The following is an 18858-nucleotide window of genomic DNA, read 5'->3' as shown; positions in this document are numbered from 1 at the left end:
CATTCTTAGGCTACTAGTGTTATTGTCCTTTCTTGGTTCTTGTATGTACTGTGTATTACCTATCGTTCTTACTCTTGTGTTTCTCAAGACTTCGAACATCTTGCACCACTTTATTTTGTCGAATGCTTTTTCTACTTCGAAAAATCGAAAGAAAGTTTCTTGAATTTTCTTCACTCTTGCATTCACTACAAAGTTCAACGGCAGGATTGCCCAAATTGATCCTCATATAACAGACCCTCTAATTTTCCATTCTTCTGCATGTTGTTCTTGTCAGAACTTGGATGCATGAGATGTTAAGCAGATTGTGTGATAGATTTCGCACTTACCTGTTCTAGCTGTTGTCGGAAATGTGTCGGTTATTTTTTTTCGAAAGTCGGATGCTACGTCGGTTGTCTCACAGCAACTTCAATATTCGTTGGTTGCCACTTACCGCAGTGATTTTAGAAAGTCCGTTGAAAAGTTATCTATCCCTTCTGCTTTATTTCATCTCAAGTCTTTCATCGCTATTTTAAATTCTGACTAATACAGGACCCCTATATATTCCATATCAGCTCCAACTTTTTCTTGTAATACGCCATAAAACAACTTCTCTGCCTCAACTAGACCTTCAAAGTACTCTTTCAATCCTATCTGCTCTCTTTTCCATGTTTAAGAGTTGGATTCCACTGCACTCTTAATGTTATCACTCTTTCTTTTGGTTTCACCGAAGGTTATTTTGACTTACCTGTCTTTTCTACTTTTAATCAGTTCGTCTGGCCATCATTTCTTTTTTCAATTTTTTCACACTTTTCCTACAGTCATTTCACCTTGGTTTACCCACAATTCCTATTTATTTAATTCATAAGTGATTTATTCCTGTTTAGCCCTGAACATTTTCGTGCTTCTTATTTCGTCAATGAACTGAAGTCTTTCATGTGCCACCCAAGGTTTCTTCGTGGTTACCTTCCTTGTACCAATGTTTGTCTGTGCAACATCTCTGATGGCCTTTTCTAGACAGATCCACTCTTCAACTGGATTGCCTACTGTGGTATTCCTTATCGCTCTTCCTTCCACCCTGGCTCTTCCAGACGACTCTCTTAAACTTCAATTTATTCTTCATCATTTATAAATTGTCATCTGATTCGATAACTGCTCCTGGGTACGCCTTAAAATCCAATACCTGATTACGTTTTCACTTTTTTTTATTCATGAGTCAAAGCTTCGAAATATTATTATGTTTTTAAATTGTTGCTTTATCTGTTACAAAATTTTCCCATGGTGTGTCATAGGAACATATTTCATGTTATTCTTTATTGTCGTCTGTGATATAAAATATTTGCGTTATTCTCCTGTTCTTTATCTGATTATGCGGTCGCACTGTTTGGCTTTCCGTTTACCCGTCCGCTAAGGCTATTTGTTTGACTAGGCCTAGCTCTTTGTGTACTTCCCCTCTGTCTAAAGGGCAGGTGAACAAGACTGTGCTTCACAGAAGTGAAAAAAGTTCGCTAGTTTTACAATCAGTGATAAGATGTGGTACCGATAATATTATCGGCGAACGTAGGTGTTGTACAAAAATGCGAATCTGCCTGTTGTTAATTTTAGTGCTCGTCGTATCCTAACTTAATTATTTTTCTCTAATTCATTAGAGCCTGCGGCTAAGTTCTTTGACCATAAGCTACATGTTTCTGTACAAGCAACATCTTTACACTTGCTACATCTAAGTTCTTTGACCGCAACCCACATGTTTGTATGTAAACACAGTGTATTTCACGAGTGCACATCGTAATAGTGAAATATGTAGCTAAACTTTATAAAACTGAAATATGGACGTGAAAATGATAAGTGTGTAACTAAGGGGAAAAACTGTCACCACAGCGTAATTATAATAATGATGCTTCAACTTTATGTGAGTACACATATATTTTCGACAAATACTGCCTTGCCATTTACAGTTGTCCCACTTGTCATCTGTTTAGTCACACCTGAGGATGCACGCAAGCCCGAATCCGGTCGTGTGACAAATAAATAACCTTTTATTGTGACTGGTAGCGGAAATTTTTCTACAACCTATAAAGGAACAGTCACGGAGGGAGTTCAACAGCATCCACTATGGATAAAGTTCACTCAAGTTAGTAATCACTATAAACAGAGAGATACTGGTCACTTGTGGATAACAGGCTTGTACAAATAAGGGTGCTTGTAGAGATTTAATGACTGTGGCCTCAATCATTAAAATGTAGCTACTCATAGAGGTGCAGAGCGGATTGAATATCGGTAGATATTCTAAAGCGTTAATAAGGAACCGATTTACAGTAGAAAAAATAGTTCCAATGTTGACCACCAGGTGCAAATCTGGCGCTGTAAATGCAAGAAAAACAGATAGCAATGTGTCCATATGTGATGGATTAGGAAATGGCTGTGGGCAAAAAAAGTCAAACAAGTGAGAAAAGCATAATGTTTATTTTATTATTAACCTCCACTTACACAGTCTGTTCATTATGAGCAATGGCGACGTCGACGAGATGCTACATCCATAAAACGTCGTCATCAACAGTTGTTGGCAGCAGCTGCAGCTGGATCGGAGCAACGTGTTCCTATTACTGGCCTTCATTTCACATAGAGACCGAATATATTCCTACTAAACGAATTCTTTTAGGTATTCCCAGTGCCAAAAACTCACACTGGTTTAGGCCATGTGATATGGCAGGCCATGCATGTGGGAAACGTCTGGAGGTAACACATTCGTGGAAGGTTGCATTAAGCAAATCTTCCACTGGGCAAGCGACATTAGGTGTTGCCCCATCTTGTATGAAAACAGTGGATTACACACAGTTTAGCTCTTTCAAAGCAGGCATCATATGCTATACAAGGAGGTCTCGATCACGTGTTGACTTCACGGTGCACCTGACAGGCCCACTGGCTGTATTCTCTTCAAAGAAGGAAAGACCGAGAGTGAAGGTGATTGTAAATTCACATCACACATACGTTGAGTGCAGTGGCTCTTCATGCATAACATGCGGTTTAATAGTACCTCAAATTCGGCAATTCCTTCTGCTCATTGCAGCCCGTAACTCCATAGAATATTGCCCAGCCACATGTCATCAACTTCGACATGTGCCAGAAACCAAAGCGCAAATTTAAGACGTTGCTGATATTTCAGTTGTTGCACCGACTTGATCTGTTGGGGGTACCAGCGTAAAATAGACCGCAAAACATACCGTACTGTTGAACGTGGAATGTACAATTCTCGTGACACTGCACGAGGACTAGCACTGCCCAGGGCACGTACTGAATAGTAACTTACAGCGACAGCAAGCTCGCCAATAGCTTCCACCTGGACAGGAAACTTTCGTCTTCCAGGTGTCACACCAAGCTCACCCGTGTTTTTTCTTTAAACAGTTTAATGAAACGCAGCCTCTCTTCAGACATTTCAGTTGGCGATAGTCTCTCAGTGAAATACTGTAATTGCTGTCTTTGACATAAAACAGTTTCACTAGAAATTCACGGTCTCTTTTCTCGATAGCCACACTTTTACGTTATAACTTTTCAGATGACAGTATCATACTAACGGTGTAGAATGGCAGATTTCTTCTTGGTAACCAAAACGGGAACTAATTTGTTTTCCAGAGTAAATCGGTTCGCTTTAACGCATTAGTATATACACCAAGTTTCGCTGCTATACGATAATTACAACCTATACTGGACCTCCGTGAGTGGCTGCAATTTAATTATAACTTGAAAACAAGATATGAGGGTTGGAACTTAAATAGTGGCAACTATTTATTCACAACCAATACAAAAGTGTTACATCTTTGCATCTGTTACTGTCCTACAAAGTAGTCACGAGCATTGTGTAGAACCCGTGCCAGCGGTGTGGAAGGCGTAATATACCGCTGGCAGAGACTGTTCTGTTGATGTTGCGAATGGAGCGGTCTACTGCCTGTCGAATCTCTGGTACAGTTCTGAAGCGAATGTCACGAAGTGGTTCCTTCATCCTCGGAATCAAATCAAAGTCACAAGGACTTAAGTCCGGGGAGTATGGTGGATGGTACAGTACTTCCCAGTCCCAGCGACCCAACAGAGCAGCCACAGCTTCCGCTGTATGCGCCCTCGCATTGTCGTGCAAAATGATGGGTGGGTTGCAGAGAAAGTATCGCCGCTTCTTCCGCTAACCTGGTCGCCGGTGATGCTCCAAAAACGAACTGTAATAGTGTGCATTGACGGTCTGCCATGGACAAATGTAATGCGTTAGGATAACACCATCACAGTCGTAACGAGAATCATCATAACTTTCACCATACTGGGGCTCTTCATTGTAGGCTTTTACCCAACGTGCTACTGTTCTGTACAGCAATGCCGATACCCCGCACGTCTCCTGAAGACCTCGATGACACCATCATGCTGTACGACCTCTGGCACATTCAATCTTGATCCAACTCCATTGTTCCTATTTCGAAAGCACAGTGACACCGTTACGTTAGACCGCTCGCTCACAAGTGACTGTTTCCCTCGATTGTGCACCCGCCGGTGACGTGGAACGGGCGAGTCCATTTGCTCGGAGGTAAGGTAGGTAAGTCAACAACGTGTGCTATCAGCGACAATAGTAGATTCCATTTCATAGTGTCTCCACAGCAGTGTTGCCACTATTTAAGTGCCAACCAACGTAGAAGGAATAAAGGAACTGAGCTGTTTATTTCAAATGTAATCACCGTTGGTGTTAATACATTTATTTCACTGTGAGACAAGACGGTCAATGGCTTCGAGGGAAAATGTTTGCGATTCCCGACGGAACCATGATTGTACCCAGGCGTGCGCTTGTTCATCCGAAGGAAATCGACCGGGCAGAATGTCACTTCAGGGCTCCAAAAAATATGGAAATCGATTGGGGAGGGATTCGCACTGTATCGAGGATGTGTAAGGGCTTCCCAGAGATACTTGTGCTGCGTTGTCGACACAACCTCGGCAACGTGTGGGTCGGCCTGTGTGCAGTCATGATTTTGTAGGCAACGGCAAACATTTTTCCATTAAGCCAGTCATTGTGCCAATGTCATGTACTCAGTTCCTAACCCCTGTGCAATGTCACATGAAGTCTTGTCTCACATTCTGACAAATGCATTAACAGTTATGGCGATTACTTTTGAAGTAACAAACTGGTTACTTACTTCTTTCCATTTGTCTCATTTTTATTTGACAGCCTCTTAGAATCTGTACTTGTTGTTCTTGTGGTCTTCGCTCCAAAGACAGGTTTCCTATAGCTGCACTTGCTACTCTCGTCTGTGCAAGTCTCTTCATTTACTGTTGCGGTCTGTATGTATCTGTTAGCTGCACATGACTGTAATGAGTGTGTTCGTTTTTTAGTGTCATGTATGTGTTGGAGACGGTGACAGAAGGGGCAGGGTGAAACCTGGTTCCTATGCGTAGCCTATTCCTGTTGAAGAACAGCAAGGTTGAAATTTCCTGGCAGATTAAAACTGGACCGAGACTCGAACTCGGACCTTTGCCTTTCGCGGGCAACTGCTCTACCATCTGAGCTAACCGAGCACGACTCACGCCCCGTCCTCAGAGCTCTGAACACCAAGGTTGCCGCCGAACGGAACGTCCCCATCCGACGGACGGATCACCATTAAGAGTGTCACATGTCCTCACTTCATGAGGCACTTTGCAGAGGTTTGGAACTGAATCCGCGACATTAGCCCAAAGACTGGCGATCAGGTACTTTGCGCTACAATCCCTCCTGTCCTATTTGCCGTAAAGGCAAAGGGAAATGTATTAACAGCACGTTGCTTACATGGACAGTCACTCATCCAAGTACTGGCCACACCCAACACCGCTTATTTGATAAGAACGGGTGCATCCACTTTTTTTCCCTCCAATGGTCAGCCAGCCATCTGACAAAAAACGCTGAGCTATCGTGCCGGCACCTAGGCTAAGCTGTTAACATCAATATTACTGGTGTCTGAGTTGCACACAAAAACCGTCAGTAACAATTTATTTTACATAGTATGAAGCTCCGTATATTTCACTCTTAGTGAGGTATATTTTGTTCAGATTTTTATTGAAAATTCGAACGTAAATAGCTCGTCATCTTACACAGCGGTGGCCGGCCGGGGTGGCCGAGCGGTTCTAGGTGCTACAGTCTGGAACCGCGCGACCGCTACGGTCGATGTCCTTAGGTTAGTTAGGTTTAAGTACTTCTAAGTTCTAGGGGACTGATGACCTCAGAAGTTAAGTCCCATAGTGCTCAGAACCATTTGAACCATTTCACAGCGGGAGTAAATTTGAATCATATTATTCTGGCGGTAGAGGGGCGTCAAGATTTAAATAGCTTAAGACTTTGCCTGAGTATGCACCTGGAAGTATTTTTGAACATTAATTTCAATGACCCAACGCTGTAACTGACAACGAACTGGTGAGGGCTGCCGATGAAAATATGTCAACGTGAAATTATTGGACTTACCCACATAGTATAGTAAGTCATCAAACTGAAGAAAATCTGGTAATGGAAAGTCTATTAATAGAGCTTAAATTTACACTCTGCTGAAGAACAGAGAGAAAATTTCATACCTGCCACAATGTTGCACCACGATGGCAGTGTTTTCTTATTGTAGTAACAGATAAAGTTTCGACAGGTAAGGGTGACACTCAGATTCTGCTTATCGTTTCACAGTGGCAAGTCCGGCAATTTACACACCAGGATATCATTCAAGGTCATCGTAATGCTGTAGTACAGTGAGATAGTTATTTACAGTTCCGGCAACTGGGGAGTATCTGACAACTGAGGATGATGTGCAGTTTCCGCTTATCACATAGGACGGAGTACGCAGCTTCAGCGCCTCATTCTAAGCAGCAGATAGTGCAAGTGCTCACGAGGCAGCAGCACTCGATGAAGAACTTTTTCTTTCAGTATCATCCGTGTTAGGAAAGTGAATCTAGGGCCCCCATTTTTCATTCTTTTACTAAATTTCGCAGAAAGATTGAAGTCTGACGGTCATCGCTGCGTGTGAAACTGAATCATCGATATCTGCTGAAGTATTCAACTCTTTAAGCCTTACGGATTTATAGTTTGTTAATATTTTGCCACAGATAGTTCGCGTGGAAATTTGGATGAATTTACTATTACTATTGTTTTCTTGTGGCTAGTATGAAAATGTTTGCCATAAGCTCCCATTGGTCATGATTTCACAGCCATTAGGCTGTGTAGTACATTAAAATCCACGTAGAAGGAATACCTGCATCCGATACGAGCTATTAACCAGTGACTATCGATCTGATGAATTATTCATGATATATGTTATTCATATTTTGTCTTTGATATGGGCTTCACCCACCACGTACCTTGTCTATTCCTTTGTTTTGTTCGCTAGTAAAGGTAAAGGAGAAGTTTGTATGAGAACTCGGACTTTTTAAAATGATTAATTCTTCTTGAATCACCACCCGACCACGTGTTCATAGTAACACAGTTAGCATGCCATTGTGTAGTGCGTTAAAATCTATGTAGAAGGGTGAATGATATACAATATGTGCAAGTGCCAAGAGAAAACAATTGCAGTGGAAGACCAAGAACGAAGTGCTCGGATTAAAAAGAGTGTAAGACATGGATATAGTGTTTCGCCCCTGCTGTTCAATCTGTACATCGAAGAGGCAATCACGGAAATAAAATAAAGATTCGAGAGTGGAATTAAAATTTAGGGTGAAAGGACATCAATAATAAGTTTCGCTTATGGCATTGCTATCCTCAGTGAAGGTGAAGAAGAAATTGGAAATTTGTGCAGAGGTCTTATGGGACCAAGCTGCTGAGGTCATCTTTCTCTAAAGCTTATGCACTACTTAATCTAACTTAAACTAACTTACGCGAAGGACAACACACACACCCATGCCCGAGGGAGGACTCGAACCTCCGACGGGGGGAGCCGCGCAGACCGTGACAAAACGCCTTAAACCGCGCGGCAACCCCGCGCGGCCGGGTAAGGAGATTTGCGGGATCTGCTGAATGAAATGAATAGTCTAATGAGTACAGAACATGCACCGTGAATAAATCGAAGAAAGACGAAAGGAACGAGGAGTAGTAGAAATAACGAGGAGCACTAGAAATGAGAACAGCGGGACAAGATTGGTGACCACGAAGGAGAAGCTGTTAATGAAATCTTCTATCTAGGAAGCAAGATAACCCATGACGGACGAAGGAAGGGAAACATAAAACACAGGCCAGCGCTAGCAAAAAGAGCATTCCTGGCCAAGAGAAGTCTACTAACATCAAACAGAGGCCTTAATTTAAGGAAGAAGTTTCTGAGAGTGTGCGTTTGGAGCACAGCATTGCATGGTAGTGAAACACGGATTGTGAGAAAACCGGAACAGAAGAGTATCGAAGCACGTGAGATATGGTGCTACAGAAAAATTTAGAAAATTTGGCGTACTCTTAAGATAACGAATGATGAGGTTCTCCAGAGGTTCGACGTGGAAAGAAATATGTGGAAAATACTGTCAAGAAGAAGGGGCCGGACGGTAGGACATCTGTTAAGATATTAGGGATTAACATCTATCGTAAAACTAGACGGAGCTATAGACGGTAAAATTGTAGAAGAAGGCAGAGATTAGAATACATCCAGCAAGTAATTGAACCGTCACATGTTACACTTAACACCTGCAGTGATAGTTGTGTTTCAACCAGTTTTTTGTTATATTGTGAATGTTATAAAGCTGATAAAGGTGATGCTATGGAAAAATTTTAAATATGTCAAGTGGGAGTAAAAAGCGAAAACTTGCTAAGGACACCAAGTTGCAAGCGCTACTCTGAGACGAAGAGTCTGGCACGGTATAGGAATTCGTAGTGGGCCGCATCAAAACAGTCAGGAGACAGATGTCTCAACAAAAGAAAAAAGAAAAAAATGCTACCTGCATCGCAAATAAATTATTATGCGGTGACTATATTTCTGATTATTCAATATTTTTTTGATGACATAGGCTTCACCGAGCACACAACACGTCTATTCGTCGGTTTGGATCGCTAGAGCAAGGACAAAAGCGAAGTTTGCTTGAGAGTTTGTCCATCTTTAAGTAATATTTTTTTGTGAATATAGAGGGGACCTACATACGCCAATGTCCCACACGTCCGCGGGTTCGTAGCTAATGAGCTATAGTCATTATATAGAACCATGGCATCCTGGTGCACTAAGAATGATTTCCTGGAGCGTAGTGCATTTTTTTTTTCGTTATTAGTAACAAAAAAGACAGCTGAAGGAAATTTAATTTCTATTGTCAACTTGTGTAGACTTGAAGTAATTCCACTTCAGATAACGTCTGCCTCCTTAAGCAGTCATAACCTCGAAGCTGAACCGTCACATGTTACACTTAACACCTGCAGTGATAGTTGTGTTTCAACCAGTTTTTTGTTATATTGTGAATGTTATAAAGCTGATAAAGGTGATGCTATGGAAAAATTTTAAATATGTCAAGTGGGAGTAAAAAGCGAAAACTTGCTAAGGACACCAAGGAGCCGGCCGGAGAGGCCGAGCAGTTCTAGGTGCTTCAGTCTGGAACCGCGCGGCCGGTACGGTCGCATGTTCAAATCCTGCCACGGGCATGGATGTGTGTGATGTCTTTAGGTTAGGTAAGTTTAAGTAGCTCTAAGTTCTAGGGGACTGATGACCTCAGATGTTAAGTCGCATAATTCTCAGAGCCATTTGAACCAAGGAAAGATAGGAGATGCAACTACAGAAAATACAACGATAGCAACTTAGATTTTGGTTCGACGTCCAATGTTGTGAACAATGAAGAGCATCCACAGTGTATTTGAAAGTACTTTCTGCTGTGTTCTGCCCACTCGTGTAATATAGTGCGCCTAGGAAAGCTGCTTTCTCGGATCGCTAGACAACAATTCAAGCAAATCGTATTAGCGGAGTTTATTACAAAAGCAAATGACAACAATACTTAAGTTTCTGACATACAGATGTGTCGCGAGCAAGGGGCGACAGCTAAGCATGAGCAATCTCTTCAGCATATACAATTCGAAATACATGTGAACCAATACAGTTTCTAAGTCACTGCTGCAGCGTTCGTAGGACGGCTCATCTTCAACTCGGGTCGAGGTCAGGCTGAGCGGCGCTTGTATTCTCTTGTCCGGCTCTAGATGCCGCTCCTGCCTCGGTGTCCTCCTAGACAGGGGTCTGTCGGCGTTCTGTTGGCTGACGTCATCTCAGAGCCCTCTCTGCCCTTTCATTCTCGATCTTCGTGCCGGCGCTGGACGTTACGCCGGAACACTTTCCGTAGAAACATATGCTACCTAGAAAATTGAAACATCATTTAGAAAGTGTTTATAAAAGAGACGAAGTCCAACCAAAAGAATATTTTTCTACTAAATTGAGTCAAATGAAAAAACAAAAACAGTTTTCTAAGCAGGTGAGAATTTTCAGTAAAGCACTTCTAGCGACTTATAGTGTAGCTTACCTATTACCAAAATGTAAGAAAGCCCATACGATTACAAAACAACTAATTCTACCATGTACTATTGACATGGTATCCATTATGCTTGGAGAGTCCCTGACATAGCAGCTTTTGCCCATTTCTTTATCTAACACTACAATTAGTCGTCGAATTCGAGATTTAAGAGAGGATCTTTCTGAAAAAAAATTATAGAAAGAACTAGCTTAGTGCCTGCTCCTTCTCTCGCACAGATTGTATGGACCGCAGAGGTTCTTATTGTTTTTATTTAATAGAATTTTTACGTTGTTCACAATTTGGAACACCATCTAAGATTTTCGCGTTAATTAACGCCATATAAGCATGTTCTTTCCCGAATGCACTTCTGACCAATAAGCGATTCTGGTAGCTAGAGTAAAAAGTTTTTGTTAACTATGCATTTTGCGTTCTTGTGGAGATATTTCCATAGCAACTTATATCCTTTAAGAAATATTTCTTTATATCTAACCGAGAAGTGAAATACCAATTTCTCATAAATTTAGCTTTAAAACCTTTTTAACGTAACGAAATATTTTCTTAGAAGTTTTCATCCCGTATTGCGCTAACTTACGAGTTGAGTTTCCAGAAACACTGAAAAACGTACTTCTTTTGTCTCTTACAGAGAAGCCAATCACCAGTTTTCAAAGATTTTACTTTAAAACTACTTTCACAATTACATAATTTCATTGTTTTCATAAAAAATTTCACCCCCTGTTTCACCCTCTTAGGGATTGAATTTCCAAAAGCAGTAATATGCGTATGTTTTATTTCTAACAGAAAAGCCAAATACAATTTGTTATAAATTTGGCTTCAAAAATGCTTACACAATGAAATATTTCCATATAAACTTTCACCCCCGTTTCGCCCCATAGAGGCTGAATTTCCACAAACAGTGGAACAGTGCCTTCATAATAAAATATTTTCATAAAAAGTCTCATCCTCTTTTTCACTCCCTTGGGGGTTCAGCTTCCAAAATCACTTAAACTCTTTTTTTTTAATTTTTCACCGAGAAATATAAATGTTCGTAGATGTTGCTTTGAAAATAACATAGCAGTTCTTTAATAACGACGTATCTCCAAAAAAAAAAAAATCGTTAGCCACTATTTCACGCCCATAGCGTTAAACTTCCAATACGCTTAAACACGTACTTCTTTATTTCTGACTGAGAAACCAAACAGCAATCTTTGCAGATCGGGCAACAAAATTACCTTAATAGCGACCTTTTTCAAAAATCTCTCCATGTCATATTTCACCCCCTTAGGACAGGAATTTCGAAAAACCCTTTCTTAAACGACACCTTCTCCAAATTGCAGTTTTCTGTCCCTCGTGGTTTGGGCTGGGGGATGATGGTCAGTTAGTCAGTCAGGACATTGACTCTCATACACAGAGATTACTGGGAGGGGTTACGGTTTGAAGCTTGATGAGGCCATTGACAGCGGTAGAGATGCTCATTTATTTGCTATGTGTGATTTGTTGTTGGAAAAAGTAATGAAATTGTGGAAGATGATCTTTCTCCGCGGAAATAATTGCGGGTACGACAGGAAAAGTTTTCTTCGAAATAGTGGACAATTGCATGAAAGGAAATCATATTGGCTAGGCTCACTGTGTTTGTGTGTGTATTGATAGTACGCGCTGTACGCTGGCGTGTTAAAATAACTTACAAGTACTTATCCACGACAAAGCTCCTGATATTATGTAGACTATTGCATTATCCATAAAGAAGCACTTGCTTCGCAACATTTGATCTGGATCAGGTACTGCGAACTGCCATTAGTGTAATGAACTTTATTAAAACTCTTCCTCAGAAAGCTAGATTTTGTAGACAAATGGTCACCACATGGGTGCTGAACAAATATATCTCTTATTTTACAGTAGCAGCATTCGTTGACTTTCCTGGGGAAATGTGTTATCTCGAATTTTGAACTTAAGCGAGAAATCTGTTCTTATCTGAAAGAAGAAACTCATACAGTGCTAAGTACTTTCTAGGTACTGACTTTCTATTAAATGTGACATACTTATGTGATATACTTGAGGAGTTTAACTCACAGGTTAATTCTCTGCAGGAAAGTGAAATTTATTTCATTCAGCTTATAGACAGAATACCGGCTTTCAAAAACAAGCTTCTTCTTTAGAAGAGAAAAAAGAGCGATGGAGGAGAAGTGGACTACTTGCCTTGTTTGCAACATTTTATAAACGACAATGACATAGGCTTTACAGCTGATATTGTCTTTATAGTTATAGGACATTTTATCTGAACTTCATGCTCATATTGGAAAATACTTTCCTGCAAAGTGTGGTAGGATTCAGTGCGTTTCAAATTCCTTTGTTAATGATTCTCTTTCTGAGTTCAGTACTGTGGAACAGAAAGAGATAATAGAAATTTCATCAGATTGTTTGTTGAAAGTAAAGTTTCCAGCAGTGACATTGCTAACATTTTGGTATTCAGTAGGAAAAGAGTTTCAAGTCTTGAGCAAGAAAGCAATGAAGACATCAACTCCTTTTTCAACCTCCTGTCTTTGTGAGAGTGAGTTTTTGGCAGTGGCTGTCATGAAAAGCAAATACAAATCAGGACTTCGTGTGAAGAAGGAAATGAGCGTAGCTGTACGCCATTTGGTGCCAAGAATTGACAAGCTGTGTAACAAGAAGCAAATTCAAGTATCATATAGAAGTGAATAGTATTTTAGCATAACTTTTTTTATTAATTACTACAGTTTTTACAATGTATCCTACATAGCTGTTCAGGGGAATCCCCGAACTCAAAAATGTTGAAAACTGTGTGTATACATCATTAAACTACCTACGTGCTGCCTGAAATATTATTTAGTAGCCACGTTTTTATTATTTAAGAGTTTGACTATGTGCCTTTGGAATGACCTTGGTCCACTTGCCGATGCACCCATTCTTTCTCCACTCTTTGGTTTTGAGAAAATAAACATCTGCCATTAATGAAAATGGAACACCTCCATATCCGCATCTGGTGACGCCCAAGGGGTGAGAATGACACGGCGGCCGGTCGGTACCGTGGGGCCTTCAATGCCTGTTAAGACGGTGTTTGTTTGTTTGGTTATGTAAATAAGTTTCCACCCTCAAAAACATTGACTGTTACTCGCATATTCTTTTATCCCAAGACACCAGTATGTCAGCAGTGATGACACACATTGAGTGGAGTAATGGTTGGATAGCGGAATCTGTAATAAGAGTATATAGTAAGTTATGGCGCCGCCCCTGACTAGCTCATGTGAATTAACGCTGTCCGTTGCACCAAGAACTAACGTTATTAAATTAATGGTTAGGGTTAATCCTATATCAATATGAGCCTTTTAGTCAGTAAACGTTACTTGTTCTGGTGTCTACCGTCAGCCTTTGCAAAAAGATCTGTTCCCCCTCGATCAGGATCGATACTTACAGAGTTCTTCATTAACTTGCATGTGAGGTAGCAAGTGTGACTCAAGATGTAAAGAAATGTAAACTAATTTTTATTACACCCGTCGTTCATGTTATGGTTCCTACTACGGATTTACTGAAATATGAAGACGTTTTTGAGAAACAGTCACATTTTGATGAGCAACAACTATTAAATTTTCATTTTGGTTTCGCACAATTCCGTTTGTTGTTCTACCGATGTTGACCAACGGTGCAGTTCTCATTTGATTCCTAGTGTATTGTGTATCGTTCTTTTGCAGGAGATAACGTGTGGCTTTCTTCCTCTGTATGCATGTATTGTCTAATTTGAGAATTAGATTCCTCTGTAGTGTCTCTCTGAGCAGTAAATATACAGTTTTGTTGGGAGCTATTTGTACTTTATTTTCTTAGCACCAACTGTGAATTTTCTGAAGCAGCTGCGTGCCTTTTGTCTCTAGTGCTGCTCTCGAGTTGGCTGACACCACTACGAGCAGGTCATCTGCGTAAGCCACCACACCTCTTACGCTGTCGTCACCGCCCAGGGTACTCAGCTGACCAAGGCAGCCGCTGACCGCTCAGTATCACAGAACTCGAAAATATCACTCGCCACAAAGAAATCAAGCGCCTCGCGCGCCTTTCCACATTCTGAAGTCCCGCCAAACTACTTCCAGGCGGCGGGGCTTTACTATAGGTTTTACAGTTAGCTTCCCTACGTTCGGACCAATAAAATATACAAAGATTCTACAAATCATAAGGTTCACAGAGTATTATATATAAAACCAAAGGTACAGTTATAACAAAATTTCTTAAAACTCCAGAGTAATTAACATAATTATTACACCTTTGTACAACCAAGGATCTTGATTATCAGGATATACTAGTGCACAATGCCAGCAGAGAACTTACCGGATTATACAGCGTAGTTTGCATCATGTTACAGAAATCTTAAATAAATAGCCGGCCTGTGTGGCCGGGCGGTTCTAGGCGCTTCAGTCTGGAGCCGCGCGACCGCTACGGTCGCAGGTTCGAATCCTGCCTCGGGGATGGATGTTTTTGATGTCCTTAGGTTAGTTAGGTTTGAAGTAGTTCTAAGTTCTAGGGGACTGATGACCTCAGATGTTAAGTCCCATAGTGTTCAGAGCCATTTTAAAGAAATAAATAGTTGCTTAGGTAGATTAGGTTCTCTCTTTAGTGCTGTATTTGTGCCTCAGTGTAATGTCTTTTTAGAACGCGATGCCTCAAGATGAGAATGTCCTTGTTAATGAACATTTTGTGTTATGATTAATTTCAAGATATGTTGATGTAGTGAAGTGACACTCTCAGGAATATTTGAAAGGCAATTCAGAGTGCATTCCTTCCTGTAAAATGCGTTGAGAGTTAAAGTTCACGTGGATTCGCACCAAGAGAGCACTAGATTTGACGGTAGCTAGAAAGCAACGTTCTTTTTCTTTCTTACTTACTTTCTTTCCCTTTTTTTTTTACTATAGGGAGCTTGCTCACGCCGAGAGAACGCGGGATAATTTTTAGAGGACGTACTCTGTTCAGATACGTAAATGAAAAACAAAAAACCTTCAGAGAAGAGAGAGCTTTAGAATTACAAATTTGTTAAGTCTTTCGTGACCACTTGTTGAGAAACTGCCTGTTGGCTTCTGCCTCGAGTTCTTCAGCCGACGTTGATTTTTGTGACGTTTCGCCAGCACTAGTGGCTGGCATTGTCAAAGCTTCATCCTATTTCGCTGGTGGTGGACTGGGGCCGAGCTCGCGGCCGCAGATTATATGCACTTGGCGCGACAATGTCCAAGGAATTTTTCGTGGTCATTTCCAGTGCGATTTTCCTCTTGTTACTTGCAATGGTCGTTGACAGCAGCACGGCAATACAGTGTCCGTAGACCCTGAGACTGTCTTCTTTCTTGTTGAAGTTATTCTCATCTTTGTGTATTTCTATACATTCTCTGAACAAGCAGATGTGGTGGCTCTTTAAATGATTATTGCTTTCTGAATATAGTGGCAGCGTTTATTCTCCACTGCCTCACGTGTTCATAGTTTCAAAGCTAAAGAAATATAGTTTTCTGCATTGCATATGACATTAAAATCTTTGCAGAATGACTGCCTATATGCTGCACGAATTTTATCTCAGTTACCTTTTTTTTATTATTTAAAAATTTGTGAGTAGGCCTTTGGTATTAGGTGCCTCCACTGCCCAGTGTATTCGCCCATGGTTTAGCTTGCTCCCAGTAGCCAGTAGTTTGTATATTGCCCGCTATTTACTAATTGCATGAGTGCATGTGTGATTGTGAGCATCTGACTCTTCGAATGGTGAGTGGTGATGATTGTCCGTTGTTATACCCTGTGTATCCAGGTAATTCTATTGCAGTGACCTTTTAAGGAATGATCTGTTCTCATATGATTTAATGGCCTGCTTACATGACGAATGTGTTAATGTTGTTCCAAATTGTTAGAGCTACCTCAATGGCTTTAGAAAAATAAGTATCTACCATTAATGCAAAAGGAATCTATTTGGTTACGTGAATGATTTCCCATCACCCATATTATTGCCTGCTACACTGGCATTCTTGTATCCCAGGAGATCAGTATATCAGCAATGATGAAACTCACAAGAAGGGAAGTAATGAATGGAGAGACGAATCTGTAATACACCGCTGACCATCCAAGATGCAGCGCCCTGAAGGAAGCATCCAAATTAGTTGACATTTGCAGCGTGCGTTTTGCGGCGACGAAAGGTGCACATGATTAGCATTTCAGCACAGGTTCGTATCACGGGCGCCAGTAGAGGCATCTATAAGTTCTAATGGGGAACGGCCGGCCGTATGGACGTACTGGAATTGGTCTGTGCGGCGGTTTTGCATAAGCTGCTTCTGTATGCATCGTAGCAGACAGCCAGCGTCTTTCGAGCACGTTTCAGAATTCTACCGAAGAAGAATAGTTGCCTATAAGGATTGCAGATTATCCTTCAGAGAAATCTGAACCAAGTAAATGTGATGAGGATCTGTAATCGCTGGATACAGGACGGAACAACGGAGCGACGGGATCGAATGCACCCAATTCGTTGCACCCCTACACTTGATGACAGGCATAATGAGCGCACGGCTCTGCCACATCACGAATCATATCACGATAAATTTTGTCTGTTGCGCAAAAAGCAATGTCTGCACATACCATTCGACGTCGATTGCAGAAGAGTAGACTGTCCGCAATGCATCCATCGCTGCGTTTACTTCTGCGTCAATGTCACAGGTGTTTGCTCCGGCAATGGTGCAATGAATGACGAACATGGACAACAGAATGGAACGATGTTGTTTTTACCGACGAATACCTATTCTGCCTGCACCACCATGATGGTTGGTTGGTTTAAAAAAGAGGGGGGGGAGGGACCAAACTGCTTGGTCATCGGTCCCACGATGGTTGGATTAGTGTATGGTGAGAGACTGTTGAACTGTTGCCTTATGCATCGCTGTACTGGTCCTGCACTCGGTATTATTGTTTGGGGTGGTATTGGATTCCATTTCCAAACCCCCCTGGTATGCACTGCCGGTACACTAACAAGCCAACGTTGCATCTCTAAAGTGTCGGATCCTGTTTTCTCCATACCTTCGGGGCTTGCCGACAACACATCCCAACAGGATAACATCCGACCACACGTAGCATGCAGTGTTCAAGACTTCTTCGTCGCACATCGGATTGCATAGGTGCATTCACCTCCCTGCTCTCCCGATCTCTCGCCTACTGAAAAACGTCTGGTCGCCGATTACCGAACGACTGGCCCGAGATACACCACCCGCTGTTACGCCGAATCTACTTTGACAGTATTTGGATGCTATCATAGCAACACATCCAGAGTTCCTTTTTTGATTCAATACCGAGAGGTGTAACAGCGGTTTTAGCCAGCAATTGTGGCAGCACTCAGTACTGACTTCATCTACCTCCTCGCTTCACAGGTGGCTGTATTTTCGATCACGTGATCTTTGTACAATGTTTTATCTCGAAAATAAATTTGTTTGTGATATCTCCCGCCCTTCTTGGTGCAGCATTCTAGATGGCCAGCAGTGTATGACAGAACCTAGAGTAGCTTATGAGACGTTACCTTTCCTGGCTTGATCATATCAGTCTGTGTAATCCGTTGAGCTAAGAACTAATGTAATCCGATTATTGGGCCACATGAATCCTGTATCAAGATGTGCCTTTTAGTCAGCGAACGTTACATGTTCAGACGAGCACTTTCAGACTTTGCAGAAAGATTAGGTCTGCATCACTCAGAATCAATAACTACAGAATTTTTCGTTAATCCACACACGAGGTATCAAGTGTGACTCAACTGGTAAGAAAGGTAAAGACAAATAGTGATTTTTGTTACTCACCTTACAACAATATACCAGGCTTGGCAGAATTTTTTTCATATTGTTCGTCATCATTTATGTTAAAGCATCGAGCATTATCTATTAGTTGTACATACGATACAATTTCCAGGAATGTATAGCACATCACTGAGTCAAGGATGTACCAACCGACTGTTCTTTACTTGATATTAAATTATCTGCAGATTCTGTCTACAATGCCATTCAGCATCCAAATTGTGGTACCCAAAGTGTTTTCTTATGGCATACTGTTTGCCTAATTGTGTCAGTCTGCGTTTATTATTTGTATCAATAGCTTGACGAGATATTTCATACCAATCTATTCAATAGTACGTCTGTACTTGCAATTTCTAATCCTATGTAAAAAATAAGTTTTCCTCGCACTTTACTTCCATTTACTCTGTTCTATCAAAATACCTTACGGTCGATTCACCTACACCTTTCAGTTAACGTTTATGTGTTACTAGCAAATGTGACGAGATACAGTGTTTCGATTTTTTTCATGCCATTTCATCGTTACTGATAGGTTCATATACACAGTGCCAAAATTTCATTGACAAATCATTTACAAAGCCTTGGTGTATGCTATAATTTTTATGAAATATATACTAAAATTACTCGAGTACACCGTCAAAGATTTTAGGAAATG

Source organism: Schistocerca gregaria, chromosome 2, assembly GCF_023897955.1.
Source record: "Schistocerca gregaria isolate iqSchGreg1 chromosome 2, iqSchGreg1.2, whole genome shotgun sequence".
NCBI classification, from domain to species: domain Eukaryota; kingdom Metazoa; phylum Arthropoda; class Insecta; order Orthoptera; family Acrididae; genus Schistocerca; species Schistocerca gregaria.
This window is presented reverse-complemented; position numbering follows the sequence as displayed.